The 4,557-nt window shown below is 37.6% G+C and overlaps 1 long non-coding RNA gene across 1 annotated transcript; it reads right to left on the bottom strand.

The window, feature by feature from the left end:
* Positions 1-307: 307 nt before the first annotated feature.
* Positions 308-3,988, bottom strand: LOC131684686 (uncharacterized). The gene is made up of 4 exons (XR_009304676.1): positions 3,269-3,988; positions 2,796-3,164; positions 2,174-2,740; positions 308-1,410 (listed from the first exon to the last, which is right to left on the bottom strand). It is a non-coding gene; the product is annotated as an uncharacterized LOC131684686 (long non-coding RNA).
* Between the last annotated feature and the right edge of the window lie 569 nt (positions 3,989-4,557).

The raw sequence follows: 4,557 nt of genomic DNA, 5'->3' as shown, positions 1-4,557 counted from the left end.
AATATATGCCCCACCTTTTCCTGCTAACTTCACACAATCTAGCAAGGAAAACAACAGTATGGCCCGCCTTTACCTGCTAACATCACACAATCTAGCAAGGTAAACAAATATAAGGGCCCGCCTTTTCCTGCTAAGTTTACAGAATCTAGCCAGAAAAATAAAAAATTCCTGCTATCTTCCACAACATGGTAGAAAAAATTGAAAAAAAATCTCGCAAATTTTCCTAACTTTGTGTTTTCAAGAGTACCTAAATGTATACTGCTGGTTACATACTTTCATTTTTCACGCAGATGAACGGCGCATTCCATCAAATTAGCGGCAGAAAAAAATTAATTTAGTTGTTAGGGGGCAAACAAAAAAGATAACAAATTAGACATTTAATGATACGACGGATTGATTTTTGGAAAAAACGTAGTTCTAGATAATCAAACTGGTGTTAAAGAAAATGGGTCGTTAGACCAAAAGGCATCGATTCAATTGAAAAATATATGCATTATATAGTATTTTGGCGTTTTATTTCTGCAAATATACTGGGTCCATATGGAAGAGTTAATTTTTGTTATAACTAGTTTCTTTTTCCCTCTCGTGAGGCTTTTTCCTACAGCTCAGTTGGTTACATGTTAAAGGTGGTAAAATCATGAAGCACTTCAGCACCAATATCTTCCTCATTGGAGTCCAACCTATCACTGACATTCACATTCGAAATTGATTAATTCTTAATACTTCTTTAGCAGCTTTCTAGTTCCCTCTTGAGCGTTCCCCGTAATTCGGATTGCTAGACGGAAACTTATATTTTCATAAACCTCATTAGAGTACAGTTCGAACGCAGACCCTATCATCCAATGCAGCGACCAAAACAGGCGTAGGCTTTCCATGGCTTTCTGGCTTACTGTCAGCAATCATTGCACTACGGCACACAGTGGGACGGAATCAAAAAAAGCCGGACATTGATATTTGGGACGAAATTATTGGTTAAGGCACTTTAATGTCTTCGGAAAGATTTCTTTATTTTTTAAGTAGTTTAATATAATGTTGGGAAATTTTTATTTAAGGGGGTATATACACAGTTTAATATAACATTATATTCAACTACTTAAAAAATAAAGAAACCTTTCCGAAGACATCAAAGTGCCATAACCAATAGTTTCGTCGCAAAAATTTAAATGTCCGGCTTTTTTGATTCCGTCCCACTGTGCGGCACTGGAAAATCGAGAGAAAAAAATATTAGAACTCCGACACATATCTTCTCGATTCTCAACTTACTGTCAATGATAACCGCGTTATTCTAGACAACTTTGCGCAGCTCTGACGGTAGTCGTATAACATTCGTTTTTGGGACACTGGCGTATTGTGCAGTACTAATTAGACTCTCCTTCCTGCAGTACGACCGCTTCATATTGCTCGACGAATCTGGAAGTAATCACCAAGGTTACAGGTTACTATGCATCGATTATTTCAAGCTTTTGCATCTAACGGATGTAGTTTTTTCGAACAAACCCTGCTGATCATTATTTCTATTTATAACAATTTTAAAATAATCTATAGGAAATAAATGTTTGGCAATGAAATAACCATGCTTCTAACAAAACAAAAGAAAAAGCTGACAGTTTTCGGATCGGTATTCTTGCGAGCCTGATCTTGCTTCTGGTTATCCTCCTTGTCACAACTTTTTTATCATAGTCATCCTGTTTACTATTCCTCTTATTGTTTCGTCACGTAAGACTCAGCTGCAAGGCCAAGGGAGTGGTATCTTGGGGGCGCTTGAGCACAATGTCTTTTATGTTGAAATCCTGTATGTAGCTGACCATCACCAAAGTCGCTAGATTCATCATACTCCTTAAGCAATTTATCAGTTCCTTGCTGAACCTTCCCCAACCCTAGAATGGTAAAGGGTAATGCGCTGGTTTCATATACAGCTCAGCGTATATTCAAGCTCTATCCAAGAAGGATTTTTAGTGACAAGAGGCGTGACACTCCCAATATATTATATCTTAAAAAATTATGTTTTGGTAGAAATATAATTTTATAGACTATTATGATTTCAATAAGTTTCGAAGTTCTATTCGAACTTATCCTAATTAAATAAGAAATCTGGATACCGCAGAAGCTAAACTATTTATGAAACAGTGGGTATGAGTAAATATGTAATTATACTGATCGTCAGACAACTTACTATTTTTCTACTCTTCCAAAAGGTTGAACGAACATCGACGGAATTATACATGGAAGGTGAGCACCACGTTTCGGTCATAAGTCGATAAGTAAATGTTGTTCACGAGGACAAAAATGTAGCTTTGAAGGCATGACACTCGGTTGCGATTCGACAATATTAACAGCTGCAGTACAGGTTAAGCTCAATTCGCGTGAGCATCGAACACACCCTTTGCAGCACTATGGCGTCGAATTTTATGTTCAATCGCAGAAGGGGCGACAAATCTAGAGGTTTCGTAGAAACCGTTTTACCGTGACGGGAACGAACAGATCTTTCCTACTCGTTATATCGCAATCGAGGTCCATTCTTTACAGATGGTACATAGACGAGGGTCAAGTGCAATTCATCTTCATCTGAAAAGAATAGAGACTTTTGCGCATCGTTTGTTTTTATGCGCTCGTAACCACTTCGGTGTGCATGATGAGGTTCTCCAAACTCTTCGTCATCAGAAAAGGTAACAGCTTTGGTGCGAATCTTTTTCACTAGTATTACATTTGGCGTGCTTGCAGTTATTTTTCATTCCAGCATCTAAAAGTATCAAAATTTAACCTAGTTATTGAAACGAACAAATCTTAAAAAATACCAGCATGATCGGTGCATTTTTAAGAATTCCTACAGATCCGGCTAGAATACTCCATTTGCCGGGAAAATATCAAACAAGACGAATCTTCTCCCTCTGATTCCCGGAAATTTTAGATGTAGGCTCGCAGATTTCATCATTTTCATTGTCATTTCTCAGTCCGAACTCTGGCAGACGTTCATCCGCCCATCTAGACTCTGTCAAGATGAGACCCTACAAAGCCTAACTGTTCGCATGTGCTAGTCCGTATAGTACACCAGTTTCTTCTTCAAGCAGGCGCCGGCTGTTAACTAGTTCCACAAGTTTCAGATACATTACATAGAGGATAATCGGAGGCAAAAAATTATTAGATAGTAGAGAGATTCTGGTTTGCTGAAACGAGACAAGAAAAGCATAACTTTTGTGAGTAGTATCGTAATTATGAGTATAATCAGTAAATAAGGTAATAAATAAATAAACGATTTTTCTTCATTTACCTATTTTCTTGTGCGTAGTTTTCCTTCTTGTTGCTGATGTATTTGGGCTATTGTTTTTTAGTCGTCGCTTCCTGTTGCATCGAGTTGCATATATTGTAACAAAAGAAACAAATAAAAATAACGGGTGTGATCAGGGATACCATTATGCCAGATTTATCTGGCACAGCCAGAGTTTTTGGCAGCTTCCAGACAAAAAGACAAACCTCTTATTCTGCCAGATTTTTAAGTTTTGGAAGCTGCTCACACACACACATTTTGGAAATTTGGGTAATAATGTCCCAAATTTTACAAAAATCCATTGATGCAGGTTCTATGAAACCTAAAACGTATACCAAATTTCGATGATTTTGAGGTCGCTGTCAAATGCCAGATTTTGCCAGACATTTTTAGTTGAACTACCAGATTTTCTTTGAAAAATAGTGGCAACCCTGGGTGTGATTAGTGTTCGTAATTGGATTTATATGTTGATGGATCATAAAAGTGTATGAGGAATGAGGATGAAATGTTTTTATTGCCATTTGTTAGTTTTCAGTTTTGTGACGTCGAACAGCTATTCTAAACAGATTTTCGGGGGTCATAATTTTCTTTTAGTTTTTTCTGCGTTAAACACCAATTTATTGAGTTACCGTTGATAACAGTTCGTTATGAGGTATGGCTCACAATCAGGGATCCCAAGTGTTTTTCCTAGAAGTCTGCAATAATTTTCGATAAAATCTGGAATTGTCTGGATGGCCAAAATTTTGTTTGAATGAGCTTCATTTTACATCTGTGAGCTGTATTTGTTACTAATACTAATTACTATAATACTAATTACTAATGAAATAAATTAATATCTTTGCAATATATCTCGCCTTTCTGAAAATTCAGTAGGGGCCATTCATAAATTACCTAACGCAAAAATTGCCCAAAATTGACTCCTCCCTCCCCCCATGTAACAAATTGTCACAAATTTCTCCACCCCTGCGTGCGTTCTTGGATGATCGCGCGCGGACCGTCAATCTAATACTTAATTTTTGGTATACGGCTTAGATGCTAGAAGAAAGTGAGATCTTCCATATCACCAAATTCCCGATCATGCCGCCATGGAAGGTGTTGTCTAGTGAATATGAGCTTTATTTTTTAATTGGTCCTACTGAATGCATGGACCTGAGTTCCCAGGGTAATGGTTTCCGGACATAACCGATTCATGATCCCGTGAACACGGACGTTTGTAGGTGCGCGTCTGAAACTTCATAAGTGCTAAAATGTTCACCTTATTACCGGGGTGTTATCAGATTTGCGCGATCGCG

The sequence above is a fragment of the Topomyia yanbarensis genome, chromosome 1 (genome assembly GCF_030247195.1).
Source record: "Topomyia yanbarensis strain Yona2022 chromosome 1, ASM3024719v1, whole genome shotgun sequence".
Taxonomy (NCBI): Eukaryota; Metazoa; Arthropoda; class Insecta; order Diptera; family Culicidae; genus Topomyia; species Topomyia yanbarensis.
This window is presented reverse-complemented; position numbering and strand designations above follow the sequence as displayed.